Raw genomic sequence first — 24,123 nt, forward strand, 5'->3', positions numbered from 1 at the left:
ACAATGGTAGGAAATCAGATTCCCCCCCCCACTTGGTCTGCGATCTATCTCGTTTGGAATCCGACTCCGCCTGTTAGGAACGTAGCCAAAGTGGACGTTATGCGCCACTAGCGAAGCTGAAAACGCAAGAACCAACTGCCAACATCCAAAGAAGCTGTAGGCAGCAAGAAGTGTAAGGTGGTCTTTATTTAGGGCAAACCTGAACTGGAGTGTCCTGCCAATACAGCCTTGTTACCTCAAACCCTTACCAAAGCAGGGCGAAGCAACAGCCCTACTGCTGTGTAGGGTACACTCCGATAGGTAGTTAAACGCCCAATAATTGCAATTGTCTCTCATTGAAAATTGTTCAGCCTTCGCTGAGAACCTGACATACTGGCCTGGTGCTATGAGGGCTGGCGGCAAATCGACCGCAACAATCTAACTGAAACAGTAAAAAAAAAAATTATTTTTTTTCAGGCAGTACATGCCCCCGCATTCCCCCCAAAGAGGACCGGTAAGGGTCTGTCTGTGCAGTTTTTACGCAGAGTACTAACCGCTATATGATCACGGCAACTTAAACGAGCCAGGTAGGAGACGAACCTACAATCTTGTTATCCGTAGTCAGATGCGGTATACATTGCGCCACTGGCCCAGATTCGATTTGTCCGACACACTGTGTGACCGACTCCTGTAGAGTCATGCTGTACAAAAACAATCAATAAATTAAACTCCTAACAACACCCCGCTCCTCCAGAGGCTAAGTGTTGTAGGGCAGCAACCTCCGGGAAAGAACCAGGAAGTAACGTTAAAAAATGGTGTCCTACCATGTTTTTTTTTTTTAAACACCTGTTAAACCAGGATCTGAACCAGTGTCCATGCAATCACAATGTTCACTGTGGCCGGGAAGCCTAACCACTTGGCTACAGAGCCACCTGTAAAAACAATAAGCAAAGCTGCTGCAGGTGAGCCTGAACTCACCATGTTTGCAGTGCTCAACAGATACTGTTTAATAAGCACTGTGTGCTGACCAATTAGTCTTGCTTACTGCAAAACTAGATTTTTAATGTCAGCATATTATATATATATATATATATATATAAATATATCTACACATACATACAACAATGTATATTCACACATACTCAGACCTTAATAAATATATATATATATTCCATATATGCATACATACACATATATATTATATATCCATATACATATATCCAGATACATCCTGATACAGAGGTATAATAATTTTTAGAAGTCTGAAACTAAATGTGACCTCACACAGGCTTAAAACCTGAGATGACTGCTGCATAACCACAGCTTAGTTAATGGGCCCTATCTAGTGGCCGGCACCAGGAGCGCGCTCTTGTGAGCGGGCTCTGGAGAGCTATCATGACTGTAAAACCTATGGTAGGTTTATATTGATAGTGTAAGCCCAAACTGAGCTACCAGAATGTATCTTTTTTTATTTTTTATTTAACAGTTTAAACTAGCATGCATTAGTATGCAATCTAGTTGGATCACCAGTCTCCCCCAGATGGCAAACAATATGCAACACTGCTTAGCTTCCAAAATCAGATGAGTTTGGGCGTATCCAGTGTGGTGTGGTTGTAGATTAAAAAATACCTACAGCACCTTGTACTCCCAGGTGGCTAATTAGGCCCAACACTGCTTAGCTTCCAAAATCAGATGAGATTGGGCGTATCCAGTGTGGTGTGGCCAAGTGAATTAAGCCAAAGCTGCTGCAGGTGAGACCTGAACTCACAATGCTTGCAGTGCTCCACAGATGCTGTTTTATAAGCACCATGTGCTGACCAATTGTTATAACATATTTTACTTTACAACAGTGAACAAAGCCAGTATTTGGCTGCCACGGCCATGATTCAGAATAGCAGACTTTAGGATAATATCATTATAAACAGTTATGATATAAATAATAGTAAGAGAAGTGAGTGTATATCCATGTTTTAGACATGGCAGGGAAACAGCTTATTAGTAATTGCTGGTGCCTTACTCATGCAGACAGACAATACAAAAAATACAAAGACAGACAACTTGCGCGACTCAGTAAATAGCACTAAGGTGTCTCTATATCTCTGGCCAAATGTGCCAGTAATATGTCTGATCCCAAAATCCCCCTAACACCCCAGCGCCTTCAATGGTGGAGAGATGTATACAGGAAATTCTGAAAAGAAACAGGAAAAACAGGAAGCATGGTTTATATATGTCCCCATGCTCACAGAATATCACAAAGTGCAAACATTAATCTATGTAGCAGATTATACTTAAATGCATATATGCCATTCCTGTTACTTATCTATACAGCGCTGCTGGCTCTGTGTTAGGTCATACATACTTTCAAAGAAGTGTGCCTCCCCCTCTCCCCTGTGCTCCGTGTACCGCTACTCTGTACACGGAGACCGGCCTTGTGCGCCCTCCGGAAGCAGACGATATGCCACGTGGAGCGGCTTCCAAAGACCAGCGTGGCTCAGCGCAGCGGAAGAGACATTAACACAGCGGCGCTGGAAGCGGCGGCGGGCGGCTGCGGGCAGCGGCGCGGCACAAATACACACAGTAATCCCACACAGCGGGGCGGCAGCATGAGCTGACCGCCCCAAACAACATACCTGGACCCTGTGGTGAGGGCAATGACGGGGCTTCTCTGTAAGCACTGTCAGCCTTTTACTGCAGGTGTCCTGCACGTGGAAGTGAGGGAGCTCTTTTTAGAGAGGTCCGACACCCACAGCTGCAACAGCAGCTTTCACTATCCCAAACCCTCGCCTTCTTGGAAGGGGGAAAGGGATGTTTTCCAAAAATAATCAAAGAAAAAATAAATAATTGTGGATCCACTTCCATAAGCCTAGTTGCTCTGTGAGCACCGAAAAAACACTGAGGTACTCTGGGATATGGAGGGGAGATATAGTCAAAGTTTAACTGTTCAGTGCCTAGTTCCAGTGGAACCGTCCATATCCCAAGAGTACTCCAGTGACCCCTAGTGGATGAAAAAGAAATACCGATTTGCGATCCAACCTGAATTAGCCCCTTGATACAGGTAATTTAACAAATATTAAAATTTTAAAAGACATTTACGTTGAATGAACTAAAGCTTTTGCTTAGTACCCTACTGCAGTGGTTCCCAAACTTTTTTGAATCACGGCGCCCTAGAGTATCAGAATTCCTTTCATGGCACCTCTAGGCCCAAAGTTTCTTATTGAGAAATTGACAAAAAAAAATTAATTAAAAGTAAATTGTGTTTATATGTCATCCTTAGGTTAAATTGTGTGGTGAGGGACAAATTTGCTTCTGTTTGTCCACATATTTTAATTGACAACCACCAGAACTGGTTAACCTATTACATTGACCATAAATAATTTGAATTGGTCTTGGACCACCAATCCAAGGCACCCCTGTAAATGTCCCGAGACACCCTAGGGTGCCACGGCACACAGTTTGAGAACCACTGGCCTACTGATTATTTAGCTGGTTATTCTCCACCTCTTCATTATCTCCAAACTTGCTTTAATATCTTTATCCTCGGAAAAAAAAATTGATAGAAACTGAAGTAACTTTGCAAAAACATGTTTCTTACATGAACTAATATTGAGCCTGCCAATCCACCATGAACAAGTGACATCACTGAACCACCGTGAGCAAGAATATTGGTTGTCTACAACCTCTGTATAATACCCCTTTCAGACATGCTCCAAATTCCCAGGATTTTGCACATGAATGCGCATCAACCTGAGATTTTGGTATGTCTGAATGGCACTGACCCGGGAACGTGTTACCGGGTCACCAACACTGCAGTTGACCTGGGTCTTTCTTCCGGGTTGGCTTCCCGGGTTAAGTCTGAAAGGGGCGACCCGGGAATTTGCTCTCTGGCCGCATGAAAAAATGTTTTCATTGGTCAGGAAGGGCCACCTGATGCCTGCTGATGACTTCATCAGCGGCAGCTGGAGAGGAACAGACGCCACAGCCGCATGAGAGGAAGCAGAGAGCTTAAGAACATGGTGAGCATCTTCATGAGAGCATCATTTGCTGTGTAAAACAGCAACTCCAGCACAGCAAACTCTCCATGCTACACAAATGCTTGTCAGCCATGAATCAAGCAATCCAGCAATGCATTATGGGCACCACACCCAGTCCATTTATAACCTGCCCTCCCCTTTGCATCACCTCATTATTGTGTGCCTGCAAACCGTCCCCTTAAAATGATGAGAATGCGCTCAAAACTGGAAAAAACTGCTTATATCTGAAAGGGGCCAACCAGGGTCTGTGGAGTAGTGTGAAAGGGGGTCTGTAGAAAAACCTGGGTTTTTGCTGAAGAGAAAATCCTGGGTCTGAAGCAGGGAAATTCCCGGGTCATATGTCTGAAAGGGATACTACAGGAAATACATGCAGCATATACCCCATTCACACCGCAAATATATCCCGGGATATTGTCGGGTTGAGCCAGCATTTCAACCTGGTACAAAAGCAGTGTTATACACGGGGTGGACCCGGGTCAATGTGCACTCTAAAGTGTCCAACCCGGGTAATTCAACTCTGCATTCATGTAAAAGTGCTGATTGGCTGTTCTTTGTGTGCCTTGATGATGTCAGCAGCCTGAGCCCTGCTACACAATTAGGGGTGAGGCGGAGATTGCTAGGCAGCTTACTGCATACCTCCCAACTTATTAAAAGTACAAAGAGGGACCTTGGGACGCGCTACGTACATGTGCGCCCAAAAAGGGTGTGTGACCTATATGAAAGGGGTGTGGTCTAGTGGCAGAGCTGCGATTGCGAGTCATGCCCCCTTGTATCGTCACTGAGGGGGCATGCCCAGCACTCTCTGAGCCGCTGGCATGCCCCCTCTGTCACCTGTGACACAGTGCGCACAGTGTCTATTCACTGCTGTTGATGCTAGGCAGAGCAGTAGTGACAGGAGCCTCCCAACTGCCCCCCCCCACCACCACCACTGGACACTGCAGCCCGTGGGTGGGACAGCGGGACAGTCCCAAAGAAACGGGAGTGTCCCGTGAAAAACGGGACAGTTGGGAGGTATGTTACTGGAACAGTTAAAGATGCAATTAAGTATAAAAACATAACTCAGTCAGCCATGACTCCTGCAATGCTGGGAGCTGTCCCCACCCTCTCCTTTTGTCCCCTTCTGACACCTCATCTTTCTGAGCCAAAAAAAAGTCAGTTTAAAATTACATCCATGGTGTTTTAACTGCTGACCCGGGTTGAGTTAAAAGGAGCCAACCCTGCAATAACCCGGGTTGAAAGTGTAGTGTGAAAGGGTCTGACTTGGATTCAAAATACCGGGTCGGACCTGGGTTTGCGGTGTGAAAGGGGTATTAGATTGCATACTATTCTATAACAAAAGACAATGGCGTCACCATATGTTACAATATAAAACAGCTGCTATGATGAATAATTTTCCCCATATGGCGCTTTTCTGTGAAGTGAGGAACAGATGAGATAGTGAGAATATGTACGTATATATATTCTCACTATCTCACCTTCTAGTTGGGGGTTTGACTGATATTGCAGCAAAACAAGACAAAGATGCTGCAATGTTTGATCTCATAAAACCCTTTCTATTTACAGCCACCTGGCTCCCATGTGCTGCCTTTCCCTATGACATAATGGATTGCACACTAAACGGATGCATATGGTCAGCATTAAGTCATAGAATGATTAAAAATGATACAATAGCGTACATGCTACTTAGGAGGTAGGGTATCTCCCATAAACACCTACTTTTGGTGGGTACCTGTAAATAATAAAGATCCTCAGGACGTTAGAAGGACATTTCCAGCAGCATGTTTCTGTGGGGGTTGCTGTGCTGTCAGATTTAATAAGCAACTTGGTACCTGCGGCAAATGCTGTCTTCAGATGGTGTCTATGTGCTACATAATGCAGAAATGACCTGGAGAGGGCTCAGTAGGAACCCTCCCCGGCACTGGCCGCTGCACATGAGGTAACGCTGCAGGGTCACAAGAGAGAAGTGAAGTGATCACTAATGCGATGACTTCCTCTCTTACACACTTTCGGAGCCCCTGCCCCTGTATGTGTATTTTGATACATTGTGGTAATCCTTAATGTATTACTGTACGAATAGCGGCAATAAGAAATTCTAATTATCGATAATAATAAATATACCCCATAATGTGACTGCACCATTAAAAATCCCCTTTCCACAACATATAAGGCTCACATAACCACATGAGGGGATAGATCTCTGCCTTCCACAAGACCAGCGTGCTCATCTCCTGTTGCTGGGAACATTCTGATGATCTGATTGGCTACTGGTGTTCTCCACCCACTCCAAACCTGGGGGCACAAAAGGCTGCTCTGACTCTAGTCAAACACACATTATAAAATAAATCTAGAGAAAATATTAAACTGGTAATAAACAGATGCAACAAGTTTGATTTCAGATATATATTGTGTTGTTTGTTTATAGATCTTTTTGATGTTTAGTTCACAGGGTTTCTATTGTATAAAGCATTTGTCCTTAAAAAGAGACAAACAGAGGAGCTGCATCAATTACAGCATTTTTAATTTACAGTACGCCTTAATCTTAATCTGAATATCACTATGTATAGGAGGTGGTGTCGTAGACACAAAATGACTAGACACAAGCCTGATATAAAAGCCGCTAAACTTTACCATAATCTTTCAGACTATGGGGGTCATTCTGACCCGATCGCTCGCTGCAGTTTGTCGCAGCGCAGCGATCGGGTCAGAACTGTGCATGCGCCGGCGCCGCAGTGCGCCGGCGCATGGTAGCTTTCGTTGACTGAGACAGAGGCGGTCACAGGGTGGGGGAGCGATCCGGCCAACGCAGGAGTGGCCGGACCATTGGGGGGGCAGGCCGCGGCAGTTGCGTGACGTCTCACGCAGCCGCTGCGGCCAGCGGGAGCAACGAACAACTCCCGGCCAGCCGCAGGAGCTGCGCTGGCTGGGAGTTACTCCACAGATACAAAGGCATCGCCTCTGTGCGATGCGTTTGTATTTGTGTGTGTGTGGGTGGGGGGGCGGCACTGACATGCTGGGCGGACTAGCCCTGTGCTGGGCGTCCCCCCGCATGTCTGAGTTTACGATCGTAGCTGTGCTAAAATTAGCACAGCTACGATCAACTCGGAATGACCCCCTATGATCATGACCACTATGAAAAATGTTAGGCCTGGAAACAAAGGAATTTATAGAGCCCCCTCCAAATATGGTGTGCAAAGGTGGGTATGGCTGCACCTTTTTAGCAGGCTCACCCCTCTCGGTGCCCATGATCACATTATAACTTTACTATAATCTGATTGGCTACAGTGTACATAGACTTTGACTGATGTTTATTTACTTATTTAAAGGAACAGTATGGTAAATAATTTAATAAACACAAAATCAGGATTTTTTGATCTGTATTGTTTTTTCTCTCTGCGGATGTAAATAAAAAGTAAAAAATAAAAAAAACAAATACACCTATAATACTATTTTGCATAACCATACCATTTAAAAATGCTGCACACTACATAATCCTTGCTTCACCCACAAGTAGTCACAGAGATTGGCTTGACAGAAAAAAAAATCCTTTAGAATAGTTCAAGATTTGAAAGGAACATTGTGGACAGTTTATTTTACCTAAGACCCCTTTCAGACATGCATCAAAGTCCAGGGTTTGTGCACATGAACGTGCATAAACCTGCGTTTTTAGTATGTCTGAAGGCAAACGACCTAGGACTAAGTCCCAGGTCCACATTCTTCTCCCGACCAGGGTCATGGAGCTCAGACCCGGGAATATGTCGGCATGCTACACCCGCCAATTTCCCGGGTCTGATGTCTGAAAGGGATATAAGTCAGATCTTCCTAAACTCCACCAGTACAGCTTAGGTTTTAAGGCTATCCATGCTTGAGTACAGGTGACTTAATTAGTACCGCAGTCAATTTGATTTTACCATCTGAACTCAAGCATGGATATCCTTAAATCCTGGGCTGTAATGGCGGAGTCTGGGAAACTCTGACCTAAGTCAAAGCAGACTTCAATTTTCTACTGTTGGTAATAATTTAAATTATGCCAATAAAGTCATACATAATGGATAAAAAGCAAAACGAAAACATAAAAACAAAGAAAATCCATCTTAATAGTGCATATGTATCTAATGCTACAACTTCAGTGTTGCTATAAAGAAACAAAAACACATCCAATGAAATAGAATAAAATAACGAAATATGACCATGGAATGACCTTAACATCAAGGGCAAGCTAGAACCAGTGTTGTAACTTATCTCCCTGATGTTTTCATATCGTACAAATTTGTGACGAATTGCCAACAAGCAAAACAATATTAACTTGCACCGTCACATAAGATATTTTGCAGTGTAATGTACTGAAAACTAATTATGTATACTAGGGAGTATAATAAAATATCCTAATGCCAATGTTTACAAACAGCACATTATACTAGTTTTTACCCTCCAGACCTACCATAATATATTCATAGTGTGCTGAAAACATGTAAGATATCTCAAACATGCTATAAAATACTTACAGTGACTAAAATAAGTAGTAAACATTTTAATTTACTATGTTAGTAAAACTTTACTTATTATTCCGTCTGGTTGTTGATGATGTTTAAATTGTATAAGATATCTCAGACATGCTATAAAATACTAACAGTGACTAAAATAAGCAGTAAATATTTTGATTTACTATGTTAGTAGTAGTAGTAGTATTTATTATTATTCCTTCTGGTTGTTGATGATGTTGCAATTGTTTGTTATTGTTTTAATTTATGGTATTTGTGGGAGTTTAATACAAAAAAACAACTGAAATAAATGCATTTACCTCTATGTCGCTGGATGAACCCACTTGAGATGTTGTTGAGAGGTATAGAATAGAACCAACAGACAGGAGTCCCAATCACAAAGAAAACACTTCATCTATCTATGTGTTACACATATACTGTAGTTTGGGTGGCAGCTGGATGACTCATTGATCTGTAAAGGGGATTACAAGCACAGTTTCCTCACATCCCTGAAATGCAGGGCATCCCAGACATCAAAGGGACATGTCTGACCAAGGTTAAACTGCTTAACACCATCATTGCTGGGGAACCAGGAATGCACAACAGCTTCCCCCCAAATCCCAACATAGTTTATTCCATTTAATAGGAAGTAGCATGTACATATCTACAAGATGGTTATAATTATTTGACCCTTTAAATGTACATATCTACAAGATGGTTATAATTATTTGACCCTTTAAATGTAATATAAGCACGGATGGTGTAATGGTTAACATTACTGCCTCACAGCACTGAGGTCATGGGTTCGATTCCCACCATGGCCCTAACTGTGTGGCGTTTGTATATTCTCCCCGTACTTGCGTGGGTTTCCTCCGGGTACTCCGGTTTCCTCCTACAATCCAAAAATACTGTATACTGGTTGTTTATTTGGATCCCAACAAAATTAATCCCGGCGTGAATGTGAGTGCGTGTACCTGAGGAAGGGAAAATAGATTGTCAGCTCCACTGGGGCAGAGACTGATGTGAATGGCCATATATTCTCTGTAAAGCGCTGCGCAATATGTGTGTGCTAGAAAAGTAACTGCTAATGAATAAATAAATAAAAAATAATACAATTTCCTGCACTTTTCGGACCTATAGTATTTATAAACTGCTGAAATAATGAAAGTAGGGAAGCCAATCCCGGGCCTTTTTTTCAATCCCAGGTATCGGGATTGAAAAAAGGTCAATCCCGGGATTCCCAGGATACCTAGGATTGGGTTGAAGACGCGCCTACCCCAGCCCAGCCCAGCCCAGCCCACACAAATACTCACCATCATGGGTGGGACCGGGCTCCCAGTCCACGAGGTGCGGTCCGGGTGGCTGACGTCAGGCTCACCATCGTGGGTGGGAGAGCTTGCGGGCTTTGAGGTCCGGGTAGCGCAGGCGGCTGGCATCAGACTGTGCAGCGTGACCTCTGACATCATGTCACGCTGCGCAGTAGGCACTGCCAGGGCCAGGGGGAGCCGGGCAGCGTCTGAGCTTTCTAACGATGCCCAACGCTGCCTGACATTAAAAAAACAATGGGGCTGGTAAATCCCGCAATCCCCTGGGATTGAATCCCGGCCATTTTTTGGCCTAAATCCCGGGATCCCACCAATCCTGATCCCGGGATTGGCCTCCCTAAATGAAAGGTACTCGTTGGCTTATCAGGATGTCTAAACTTGATGTTTAAGGAGGATGTTTGACATCAGTCAAAACATATTCAAATTTCAAAGCCACTGCGAAACAATATAATAATGTGCACATTTCTGTAAATATCTTCCCACATCCAAAGTCGCTCACTTGGGTAATAATAAATAATCTGCCCTATCCTTGCCAATGTTTTACATGATATCTGTCAAATAAGATACAAAGAACAATGATCATGGCTGCTTCCAACAGGTAGCAGCTGAGACTGTAGAACCAAAGTAAAATAGTATAACTTGCCATTTCAACACTTTATAATGTATAAAATACACAGTGTTTTAAGAAAAAGCGTTTTGTGTTTGTTTCCAAATTCCGCATTGTGTTGTACGTGTCTGTTACAGCACAGTTTGTGCATTGTGAAATCAATACTTTTGTGGGACTCATGAGAAAGAGTATTTGTTTCAGAACAGGTGCTGGTGAGAATTGTCAGACATTAACAATGGAATGGAATATCTGATCCAGTGACATTACAGGAATGTACGTTTTGGCAGGATTTAAAACACATGGGTCAACCTATAGGAAGCCGGGCAAAGCCAACAGAGGCTTAGCATGGCTTTGAAAATGTAACTCATCACATGTGCCTCTGAATATTCAGTGTTATATGGGACTTAACCTTTTGAATGGGTTGAGGAATATGTTGAGAATGGCTAACAGAAATGTTATTTTATTTTATTAAGGCTGGTTCACTAATAAAGATGCTTAGTAGACTTAGGCCCCCATTGTCAAGCCTGACCCCACAGTCTAGCTATTAATGCCCATATTTATCAATCCTTGGAGAGTAATAAATAGCATAGTGACAAAGTAACAACCAATCAGCTCCTAACTTACATGTCACAGGCTGTGTTTGAAAAATGACAGTTAGGAGCTGATTGGTTGGTACTTTATCACCGTGCTATTTATCACTCTCGAAGGCTTGATAAATATGGGCATTAATAGATAGACCGTGGGGTCAGGTCTTCAACCAGAAAAACCCTGCTGTATCATATACACCAGTGACATGCGGTGGGGTGAGGCAGGTGAGGCAGAACCTTTCCTGTCATACTAATGTTTGGATCAGAGTTTTGACTGTACAGTATATGAAAAATACAAAGAATAAGTTAGAAATATCTTCTTTGCATTATTCTAATCATTTTTATAGTCAAAACTCTGGAGTAAAAATGATATGGCAGGTGATACAGTGTCTCCCCTGCCTACCTTATCCGCACATCCCTGATGAATACTCACTAAATTTCCAGCTCTATATACTGCTGCACCTGTGTATAATGCCCACATGTATATACTGCTGCACCTGTGTATAATGCCCATATGCACCCTTTGGCTCATATACTGTGTGTAAATCTGACTCTGGTACTAGCCAGTGCCTCCTGAGCCAATTACCTCACCGCATGTCCCTGAGATACACTGTACCATACCTCCCAACTGTCCCGATTTTGGCGGTACAGTCCCGTTTTTTACGGTCTGTCCCGCTGTCCCACCCGCGGGTCGCAGTGTCCCGCGGTGGTGGTGGTGGGGGGGGGGGGGGAGGCAGTTGGGAGATCCCCCCTGTCACACGCTGCTCTGAGCAGAGCAGCGGTGAATAGATACAGTGTCTATTCACGGCAGAGAGGGACAGGGGCATGACAAGCAGCTCTCTGAGCGCTGTTCATGCCCCCATAACGACGAAAACGGAGGCGTGGTTTGCAATCGCGGCACTTGCCGCAAGGTCACGCCCCCTTTCCCGCCCTTGCCCAGACCAAAGTAGGGAGATATGCTATACTGTATAATGTGGGGTTTAAGCATTAACGTAAAGATAATGATATTTAGCCTGTAGTTTGATATTGTAAGTCTTACTGCTATATGGAGCTCAGGTGGGATATTCTGTTTGCTGATCCAGGCTGTCAGAAGACAAAGGTTAGTTGTAGTACATATCGGGGGTCATTCCGAGTTGTTCGCTCGGTAAATTTCTTCGCATCACAGCGATTTTCCGCTTAGTGCGCATGCGCAATGTCCGCACTGCGACTGCGCCAAGTAAATTTGCTATGCAGTTAGGAATTTTACTCATGGTTTTTTCTTCGTTCTGGTGATCGGAGCGTGATTGACAGGAAGTGGGTGTTTCTGGGCGGAAACTGGCCGTTTTATGGGTGTGTGCGAAAAAACGCTACCGTTTCTGGAAAAAACGCGGGAGTGGCTGGAGAAACGGAGGAGTGTCTGGGCGAACGCTGGGTGTGTTTGTGACGTCAAACCAGGAACGACAAGCACTGAACTGATCGCAGATGCCGAGTAAGTCTCGAGTTACTCAGAAACTGCACAGAGATGTCTTATCGCAATATTGCGAATCTTTCGTTCGCAATTTTGATAAGCTAAGATTCACTCCCAGTAGGCGGCGGCTTAGCGTGTGCAAAGCTGCTAAAAGCAGCTTGCGAGCGAACAACTCGGAATGACCCCCATCATTTTTAACAGGGCATGTGCTCCACTTTACCTCCAGGACCACAAGGTTTATGTTAGGAGATGAGGATCACAAGGATAGTAATAAATTACAAAATACCAGTACACTATTCAGAATTAAGTACTGGAATGAAGTGTCATATAGGTAAAACAGTGGGTCAGGACAGTGATATTACTAAGTACTAAATCTCATTTACCATGCTCAATACATTTAAATACAGAGGCAATTTCAACATTAAAGTACTAAGGGCCTGACTCATGTTTGTAAGTAAAGCAAAAAAAGCAAGGAACTTTGGGGGTCATTCCAAGTTGATCGCTCGCTAGCTACTTTTTGCAGCCGTGTGAACACATAGTCGCGCCCACAGGGGAGTGTATATTTGCTGTGCAAGGGTGCGATCGCATGTGCAGCCGAGCGGTACAAAAATAGTTTGTGCAGTTTCTGAGTAGCTCAGAACTTACTCAACCGCTGCGATCACTTCGGCCTGTCCGGTCCCGGAATTGACGTCAGACACCCGCCCTGCAAACTTTGGACATTCCTGAGTATTTCCAAACACTCCCAGAAAACAGTCAGTTGACACCCATAAATGCCTTCTTCCTGTCAATCTCCTTGTGATCGGCTGTGCGAATGGATTCTTTGTTACATCCATCGCACAGCAGCAATCCGCTTTGTACCCGTACGACGCGCCTGCGCATTGCGATTCATTCGCATGCGCAGTAGTGACCTGATCGCTGCGCTGCGAAAAATGGCAGCATGCGATCAGTTCGGAATGACCCCCTTTGTGTCTGGAACAAACCTTGTTTCCATGCAAGCAAGAGGAGCAAATGCATTTATATTTTTTTTACATTTTTTTTCTGTGCAAGATAAATACTTGCTGCTTTTGCATGTAGCTTACAAATGTTAGACAGCTTTACCTTTATACTGATAGTTAGATTTCAGATTGAACACACCCCACCCAAATATAAATCTCTCTGCACATGTTACATCTGCCCCACCTGCAGTGCAACATGGTTTTGCCCAGTTGCTTGCTTTTTTGCCTTACTTACAAACAGGAATCAGGCTCTGTGCATTTGCAAAAATATGGTAATGATGCCATCTTGTGCACAGACACCCACTGCTGCCATCTTTTGCATAGAGACACCCACTGCTGCCATCTTGTGCATAGAGATGCCCACTGCCGCCATCTTGTGCATAGAGACGTCCGCTGCCACCATATTGTGCATATAGATGCCAAATGCTGCCATCTTGTGCATAGAGACGTCCACTGCCGCCATTGTGTACCCAGAGACGCCCACTGCTGCCATCATGTGCACAGAGACAACCACTGCTGCCATCTAGTGCATAGAGATGCCCAATGCCGACAACTCACAAGTGCCACTTAAATATAAAAGCTGAAACATAAGACACAAATTAGTTGCCCATCAAGTGTCTGAGTAATTCTATGTTCTCTTACACAGAACAGCTCTCATAAGACCCCTAAGGGTCTTCTGTTGCAAGCAAATTTGCAGTGTCTGACTTTGGCGTGTCCAGAAAATGGTCCCAACATACCTGCGTTTTTCTAGCCACTGCCGTTATCTCCCCTAAACTCTGCCTACCTCACTTTGCAGATCCTTTGTGCCAGGGATGTGCAGTCAGGGGAGGCAGGCGAGGCAGTGCCTCCCCTGTCATTAATGATTAAATTAAAACAAAGTAGATACTTATGACAGATTCTGTGTCATAAGTATCTTCTGTATAATTAATAATGTAAGATTTTTGGGGGTTCAAAGCTTGTTTAAGTTCATTTAGGAGGCACCACGAACGGTGCCTCCCGCTGCTAAGTATAAATATCCGGAAGCAGGGGGCGGAGCTAATCAGAGGGCTGTAAAAGCCCATTAACAAAAGCAGTGTAAGCGGCACCCATACAAGTGCCTCAGTGAAGGGACGTGCTTTCAGCTCATATGAAAGCACGCCCCTGTCACTGAAGGCAGATGTGATTGGGCAGCAGATTCAGCAATGACAGTGACTGTGTCCGGCTGTCACTGTCAGTGCTGTACAGGGAGAGAATAAAAGTCAGTGTCAGCTGCACGACGAAGGTGAACTAGACGCTACCGCTGCACCTGTATCATATACGCACCCTCCCCCCTCATCACACATGCGGCCCCGTGCACCACCCCCCCCCCCGTCATCAGAAGTGCGGCCCAGTGCGCCCCCCCCCCCCCCCCCCGTCATCAGAAGTGCGGCCCTGTAGACTAAAAAACATCAACTACACGGAGACTGCATCACTTTGGTAACCCCCCCCCCGGTTACATGTCCTGTCCTCCGCTCGTACCGTGCTGCCTATGAATGACAGCATCTCCCGACCGGCGCACCGCACCCGCACTACACTGCGCCCACCCTCCCTGCTATATCCCAGCAGTGACAGGAGCCGCAGAGTAACAGTGTAGTGGCAGCAGGAAGCAAACGGACCTGGGCACTATCTGTAGCACTGCCGGGCCACTTCCACACAGCAAGCTGCAGGCGCTGACACCAAAACAATGTAGTAAGTGTCAGCATACTTTTACGACTTTATTTCCACCTCTCTTCAAATCCCTCACCCTCTGTCTCCGGGTTCACTACGGCTGGCCGGCGGTCGGGCTCCCGGCGACCAGCATCCCGGCGCCGGGAGCCCGACCGCCGGCTTACCGACAGCTTGGCGAGCGCAAATGAGCCCCTTGCGGGCTCGCTGCGCTTGCCACGCTACGGGCACGGTGGCGCGCTACGCGCGCCACACTATTTTATTCTCCCTCTATGGGGGTCGTGGACCCCCACGAGGGAAAATAATTGTCTGTATTCCGGCTGTCGGGCTCCCGGCGCCGGTATACTGAGCGCCGGGAGGCCGACCGCCGGCAAACAGAAGACCACCCTCTGTCTCCCCCTCCCTTCCTCTCTCTTTCTCCCTCTTCCTCCCCCTCCCCCTCTCTCTTTCTTTCCCTCCCCCCTCTCTTCCTCTCTCTATCCCTCTCTTTCTCTCTCCATCCGCTCCCTCAGTCCATCTCCCTTTCTCTCTCCCTCCCCCTTTCTTTCTCTCCTCCCTCTCTCTTTCTCCCTTCGTTCCCCCCTCTCCTTCTCCCTCTCTCTCAGCAGTGGTCAAGGTGGTGTGTGTGTGTATTACTGTGTGTGTGTGTGTGTGTGTGTGTGTGTGTGTGTGTGTGTGTGTGTGTGTGTAATATATATATATATATATATTATATAGTAAGCAGTGCGGGTGGCACGCATGGTACTAGCATTCAATTCAAATAAGTGGACAAAAACAGTCTCCTTCACGGTCAATGTTTCGGTATTATTAACCTTCGCCAGGATCCTGACGAAGGTTAGTAATAATACCAAAACATTGATCGTGAAGGAGACTCTTGTGTCCAGTTATTTGAATTGAATGTCAGTCCTGTGCGGGCCACCCGCACTGCTGATATATTCCTAGAATGAGAGATACCATATATATATATTAGTTCTTAGAGGGCCCCCATGTCTTCAGTACCGCGGGCTCCCCGGAGCCTTAAGGGGGGTACTCACGGAGCGGTCGCTGCTTAAAATCGAAGCAATCTGACTAGATTGCATGGATTTTAAGCAGGATCGCTCCGTGTGTAGCCCCCACAGCGATAGCGATGCACAGCCCCGCGCATCGCTGGTGCTAGATTGGCCTGCCGTGCAGGCCAATCTAGCAGGTTGCTCACTTCACCTGCTGGGTGAAATGAGCGGCCCTCCCGTCTCCCCCCGCACGCTCAGCACACATCTCTCACACATCGGCCAGTGAGTACTGGCCTTTAATCCGGCTCTGGCCATGGTGAATGGGCTAGTAGCGGCAGCAGCAGTACTAATGAGTCGGACTCAAGAACCCGATGAGCTACAGCTAATCAGAGCTACAGCATTCCTCTGTGGAGGAAGGAGAACCTTCCAGAAGGACAACCATCTCTGCAGCAATCCACCAATCAGGCCTGTATGGTAGAGTGGACAGATGGAATAGCGCTAGGGACCCCCAATACACAGAGAGGCCTTGACGTGGCTTGGGGGCTTATTCATACATTTGCACAAATATATGTAACCAAGAGCTCTGAATTCTAATATTGTGTAGGTTTTAAATCTGGTTACTGTTATCATTCAGGGTGCTGGGGGAAACAAAATGCTTTGTTTCTTGCTCAGAAATACCCCTCCCTTGCAAGCACCTGAGTGATATCACTAAGCTAATTGAGCATATACCACTATACAGTATATGTCTGTTGTGAGAGGCAGATAGGATCCTGCATTAGGTGGAGGTGCAGGTCCTGATATGCTATATGGAGCACTGAGGGGTTGCTCCAAGGAAGGTAGCTCTTAGCTTAGATATATTAAGTAAGGAGCCATTATCATGTGGCTCCTTGCTGGTTAATCATATACCTCAGATTGGTATTATGGAAGTGTGGGGTGCAGTGCCCCTGGATTGGCTGCACTGGATGGCTCTAGTGTGGCATACCTTTACATTCTATTAACACTTATCGCTTACTAATTTCTTCACTAACACTATTTCTTTATTTTGATTACATCGCATTATTTTTGTATCACTTTCTGTATATTGCTTCGGCTTCCTAACATTAATTTATTAACACTATCGTTTTTTCACTGGTATGCTGTCCTGGGCATCCTGGCTTACACTGATTTTTGACCCTCAATATACAGAGAGGCCTTGACCCGGCTTGGGGGTTAATTCATACATTTGCGCAAATATGTAACCAAGATCTCTGAATTCTAATATTGTGTAGGATTTAAATCTGGTTACTGTTATCATTCAGGGTGCTGGGGAAACAAAATGCTTTTTTTCCAGTATGGTAGAGTGGCCAGACGGAAGCCACTCCTTAGTAAAAAGCACATGGATATCTGTCCCTGGAACGTTCTATTTTCATTTTGATATTATTGGATTGTTTATCCATCTACAATTATATTGATGAAAAATTTGAAATGTGAAGAAGTTAAGATTTTGTTAGCTCTATGTTTACTACTCAGGTAGTACTTTAATAACTCTTTACAATAGGTGTTCTCTTTCAATTATTTGATCGTGTCAAATGTTTTAATTGTTCTGAAAATGTACACCAATGTACAGTGGGGATCGAAAGTTTGGGCACCCCAGGCAAAAATTCATTTTAATGTGCAAAAAGAAGCCAAGGAAAGATGGAAAAATCTCCAAAAGGCATCAAATTACAGATTAGACATTCTTATAACATGTCAAAAAAAAAGTTTGATTTTATTTCCATCATTTACACTATCAAAAGAACAGAAAACAAAAAATGGCGTCTGCAAAAGTTTGGGCACCCTGCAGAGTTAACACCTTGTACTGCCCCCTTTGGACAGCTGAGACCTGGCAGTGTCATGGATTGTTCTTAATCATCGTCTGGAAAGACCAGGTGATGTTAATCTCAAAGGTTTTAAAAGCCCAGACACATCTGACCTTGCTCCAACAATCAGCACCATGGGTTCCTCTAAGCAGTTGTGTAGAACACTGAAACTGAAACTGAGAATAGTTGACACTCACAAAGCAGGAGAAGGCTATAAGAAGATAGCAAAGCGTTATCAGATGCCCATATCCTCTGTTCGGAATGTAATTAAGAAATGGCAGTTATCAGGAACAGTGGAAGTTAAAGCAAGATCTGGAAGACCAAGAAAAATATCAGACAGAGCAGCTCGCAGGATTGTGAGAAAAGCAAGTCAAAATCCACGTTTGACTGCACGATCCCTCCAGGAAGATCTGGCAGACACTGGAGTTGTGGTACACTATTCCACTATAAAGAGATACTTGTACAAATATGGTCTTCATGGAAGAGTCATCAGAAGAAAACCTCTTCTACGTCCTCACCACAAAAATCAGCGTTTGAATTTTGCAAATGAACATATAAACAAGCCTGATGCATTTTGGAATAAAGTTCTGTGGACCGATGAGGTTAAAATAGAACTTTTTGGCTGGAATGAGCAAAGGTACGTTTGGAGAAGGAAGGGGACAGAATTTAATGAAAAGAACCTCTGTCCAACTGTTAAGCATGGGGGTGGATCAATCATCCTTTGGGGTTGTATTGCAGCCAGTGGCACAGGGAACATTTCACGAGTAGAAGGAAAAATGGATTCAATAAGATTCCAGCAAATTTTGGAGCTAACTTGATGCCATCTGTGAAAAAGCTGAAGTTAAAGAGAGGCTGGCTTGTACAAAAGGATAATGATGCTAAACACACCTCAAAATCCACGGTGGATTACATCAAGAGGCGTAAACTGAAGGTTTTGCCATGGCCTTCACAATCTCCTGACCTCAACATAATTGAAAATCTATGGATAGACCTTAAAAGAGCAGTGCGTCACAGACAGCCAAGGAATCTCAAAGAACTGGAAGACTTTTGTAAGGAAGAATGGGCGAAGATACCTCAAACAAGAATTGAAAGACTCTTGGCTGGCTACAAAAAGTGTTTACAAGCTGTGATACTTGCCAAAGGGGGCAGTACAAGGTATTAACTCTGCAGGGTGCCCAAACTTTTGCAGACGTCATTTTTTGTTTTCTGTTCTTTTGAAAGTGTAAATGATGGAAATAAAATCAAACTTTTTTTGACATGTTATAAGAATGTCTAATCTGTAATTTGATGCCTTTTGTAGATTTTTCCATCTTTCCTTGGCTTCTTTTTGCACATTAAAATGAATTTTTGCCTGGGGTGCCCAAACTTTCGATCCCCACTGTAACTCTTGCCTCCTGCTCAATAAAATTGTATTCTAAAAAAAATATGTTGACATGACAATGGATGACACCGAAATGGTCAACACAAGTTTTGTGGGAGTTTTCATGTTTTTCAAACTTTTGCTTGATTTACAGTACTATCAATGTAGACTATGATTGGGAATAGTAACCTGTGGTGAGCACAGCGAAACACCATGACCAAATCGTTGCGAGCGAAGCGAGCACGTGAGGGTAATGTTTCCAGTGTTTGCGCTTACATATGGTTAAATATACAAAATGACACAAAAAAATTAAAAAACTCTTGTAGACCTTTTTAGTATCAACCATTTTTATGTCAACCTTTTGACCCTGTTGACCTTACCCACTGTATACCTTTTGACCTGGTCGACTTAATGTACGTCGACCATATTTGATCAACCTAATGACTGTCTATCTAGACAGTATACATCTTCTTTACTACACTCATCCAGATATATGTGTATGAATGTGTTACAAAAACATATTTAAGGAGCACGGACATGTGAGTGTGTGTACATACTAATTTAAGGACAATTCAAGCCACAAACTGACCTTAAATTTATATTGCAGTGATGTGCTGAATAATGCTATAAAATAGCTGGGGGTTACTACCTAATGAAGTTCATCATATATTATTTTGCTGACATGAAGCATGCTTACTGTCTGTAATGGATGCAGTGTGCGCACTACCATTTCTACTATACTTACCTCTACGAAGTCCAGCGTCAGCAGCGCTGCAAACTCACAGTGAAAATGGACACCACAGTCATTTACCCAGTGTTTTGGACATACACAGTAGGGAAATCACCAGGAAGATGGCCACTGCTCCATTTTCCCGGGGACCAGCGCACACTGACACACAAGACCTCAGAGCACAGAACAGAGCTGCCGCCTAAAGCATAGGAGAGGGGGCCCAGACAGAGACTGCACATGGGTCATCTCCTCTCATGATACGCCGCTGAGCAGCCTGCCATATTACTTCTCTTAACTCTGCAGCAAGAGTGACTGACTGACATCTTCACAGACTTGCTTTGTAGAAATGCATTGTGTATTGGTGGATTTATACACAGAGGTGAGTTCAGTTACCAGTTGTGGATTTCTCACTAGGCCTGTGAGGCACGTGCCTAGGGGCGGCACTTATTATGGGGCAGCACACCTGCTGATAAGGGCCAGCTGATTCTTTTTTTTTTTTCTTCGACATTACAACTTGATAGATAGATAGATATAGTTACGAGTGTCTGCACTCTCCAATAATGTTGTAGACAATAGGGTGCTCCAATAAGGACAATTGGTCCAAAACACAAAAATCAATTTATAGAATAAAAATATTCCATTCAGGCACTCACCAGTTAAAGCAGGTATTTTTAATAAAGTTACTTAAAGTGCAAAAAAGACATGGTCGACGTTTCAATCCCTCAGGATTTTCTTCAGGACATAGCAGCACAATGAACCATCCACCAAGCAGCCAGAAGAGTGAATGATACCTATCACCAAAGGCAGACCCATATACCCCCTTCAATCACCAATCATGACATAATGCATTATGGGTAATTAGGTATAACAAATCGAAGAAAAACCCTTAACTGTTACAATACACAAACCAATCTCTATAAGTGTATAAACATACACCAGTGACCATCCATATAAAGACAAAATAGTAAAGATGCAGCTAAATGAACTATATAAACGTAATAATGACAAGGAACGCTAGCTCTGACTGGAAGTGCCATGCGTTCCACCCGCAGTGGAACGCACTGACGTCACCAGAAGTGCCGTGATCCACAAGAGTCAGTGCCAGCATTGTTATTATCAGTAAACATACACAAGCACTCAGCTTTAACAAATCACGGCAATAACATACACATTAAACTAGTCATATAAAATAACTAGACCAAATGACGCTAGCCCCGACCAGAAATGCTGTGCGCCCCATCTACGGTGGAACGCACAGCCATCAGCGGAAGTGCCACGACCAGCAAAACTTATCCAGGCATCTGAGGCAATATTACCTAACCCAATAATGCAACATTAAATCCCTAGTTACCTAGTTTTAATCTAATGACATATGTATGAAGGTCCATAAGAATATCTACACTTGTAGTGAAAATATAGAAATATATAGGGAAAAATTAATCGTGACAGATGAATCAGGGGCAGTATAGATCTGCCAAAAAAACACCCTATCGTGACATTACTGACAAAAATAAATATTAAAAATCACATGAAAAATGAACGATAATAACAAAAATAAGAAAAAATATGAAAAAAATGTGCCAGGTTATTAAAAAAAAATCAGATACTATGCGTTAATAAAACTACGCGGAGAAAAAACTTTTTTAGCGCAAAAAAATATTGTAAGGATTAGCCTCATTGAGTCCCTTAGGTACCAATGTATCATAAATCCAATGAGCTTCACTCTTTCGGAGCACAGTCAGGCGGTCACCACTGCGTCAGAAGATGGGAATATGATCCACTAACATGCAACGTAGACTAGCAACAGAATGTCCTACTTCCTGGAAATGCATGGCAACAGGTTTGTCAGATGACCGAGTCTCCAACACAGCCCTGATCGTAGAACGATGGTTCGCCATACGATCACGGCAGCATCTTTTCGTCATACCGACGTAATATATCTCACAGGGGAAAACTAGGACATATATAACAAAGTCCATCCTACAGTGTAGTTTGTGTCTTATCGGCAACTTCTTCCCACTATGAGGATGTTTAATATAAGACCCCGTAAGCATAGATCTACACATAGTGCAATCGGCACACCGGAAACAACCATTCCTACCCTTTTGGCAACCGTCGCATTGTGACTGGGGTTTAAGCATAGGTCTCATCAGAAGATACTTTAAATTTCTTCTGCGTCTATAGGCAAAGACTGGCGGTGCTGAGCCCATAGCTGTTAAAGTTGGATCCGTAGATAATATCGGCCAATGCTTGGTTATTGTTTTGCAAGCTTGATTGGCTGCCACGTCATATGTGCTTGTGAAAATCATACGTGCAGGATCTTGTTACGCACACCAGTGCTAACAGGAGTATACCGGTGTATGAACAGAGAGGGAAGCGAAGCAAACGAACTCACAGACAGTATAACATAACATACACAGGAGGTGATGGAATAACTAATAAACACAAAGTGAATGGAGAAGCCCAAAGGCTCAGGAATTGGGTGTCTCCCTAGTGTCAGGAATGCTCAGATGGAATAGAGCGGACAATGAAGCGATGTGTAGTGATTTTACATGTGGAGCACCTTAAATGATGTTGCTAAGAGCAACAGAAAAAAACCCCAAAGTGTTACCAACAGGTGTGGGAATAAACTCCTTGGTCAGAGATAGAAATATAGACACAAGAAGAGTATCCACAATCCTAACCCCCACTTGCAGGGCACAGGTTCAGCTTACTGCCACTAAACTGACACCTGGACGCCCTGCACAGTGAGGGAGGGTTAAGCAAGCAGGTCTGAGAGTACAGCCGCAAACCTGCTGGGTTCACAGAATAGCAAAAGAACCCCAGCAGGTCAAACAACTGACTCCAGTCTTACTGCTAGGTCCGGATTGGCAGAATGAAGTACCGAATCCCAAGGCCTATTCGCAGTAAGCAACAAGTAAATACAAAGTCACACAGTACTAGCTAACTCTCTGGAACTGACTAACAAACAAAGATTCAGCAGCATTTGCCTAGCCTGAGAGGATGGTTTATATAGCAGGTGCTGTCCACGCCCCACTCAGACCTCACAGACTGTGAGCACAAAACCAGCGCCGGATTCCCTGCCGTGCACAGAGCCTGTAACCACTACACAGTAAAAAACCCGGACCGGAGTATCAGCTGCGCTCAGGTTACTTCGCTAACACTTGCCTCCCGGTTGCCATGGCGACGTGGCAGCACAGAGCAGGAGATCCTAACAGATCTAAACGATCTGATCGTTTACCATCATCTTTAGAGAATCTCAGCCTTGCCTTAGTGAGGCACCTTTTAATTGTAGGAGTATACCCCTTTGTTCAAAACAAAGGGACATCTCTTCCAACTGTGATTCAGCAGTTGATGGCATGGAGTTATTTCTTAATATTCTCAAAAATTGGGATATAGGTAAACTCTCCTTAAGTTTAGGTGGATGATGACTCCTTGAGTGAAAGAGAGTATTTCTATCAGTCTCCTTCCGATACAAGGTGGTACCCAATCTGTCTCCCTCCCGAAAAATTGTGACATCCAAAAAATTAATTTGTACATCATGTGTTTGACTAGTAAACCTAATCGGAGTATCTAATTGGTGTGTTTTTTTTTTTAAAATAAATTTCTTTATTATACAGCCATAGAGTCACAACATAAGTTATCAGGGTCGAGTTACAAGAATATTCAACAGTGACACGAACAATCAAATTCAATAAGAATAAAAATAGATTAAATTGAGGGCTGTACAGCTTTTTTGATTTTTTTGTAGTAAGAGGGAAAGAAAAGCGAAAACATTTCACTTAGAGTAATTTCTACTCAGCTGTCTGACACAATATTAGGGGGTATGATTCACCGGGGTGAACCCTTACCCCCAACATCAGGTAACATACATAATATGTAAACTAAACATCCCAGCTGTCAGGAAGGAAGGGAGACAGGAAAGGAAAGGAGAGAGATGGAAAGTAAAGAGAAAGAAATATTGCAGGGATACTATAAACAAACAATGTATATATTGTCAGGGGGGGGGGGGTGGATGGAGTGGGGGGGTTAGACAGAAGTACAGTCTGGATTAGGAGGTGAAGTCCTGGTTTT

At 44.0% G+C, this 24,123-nt stretch overlaps 1 protein-coding gene across 2 annotated transcripts in view; it reads right to left on the reverse strand.

Moving 5' to 3' along the window:
* Nucleotides 1-24,123, reverse strand: part of LOC134945236 (palmitoleoyl-protein carboxylesterase notum2-like) — a 157,596-nt gene that overhangs the window by 63,490 nt on the left and 69,983 nt on the right. The window contains exon 1 of one of the 2 annotated variants that reach the window (XM_063934397.1): nt 8,809-8,942. The exons of the other annotated variant lie outside the window; for it this stretch is intronic. The gene's annotated coding sequence lies outside the window, so the exon portion shown is untranslated. Of the gene's footprint in view, nt 1-8,808; nt 8,943-24,123 lie in introns of those variants that run through there. 2 annotated transcript variants of the gene reach the window in all.

The sequence above is a fragment of the Pseudophryne corroboree genome, chromosome 7 (assembly GCF_028390025.1).
Source record: "Pseudophryne corroboree isolate aPseCor3 chromosome 7, aPseCor3.hap2, whole genome shotgun sequence".
Classification (NCBI taxonomy): domain Eukaryota; kingdom Metazoa; phylum Chordata; class Amphibia; order Anura; family Myobatrachidae; genus Pseudophryne; species Pseudophryne corroboree.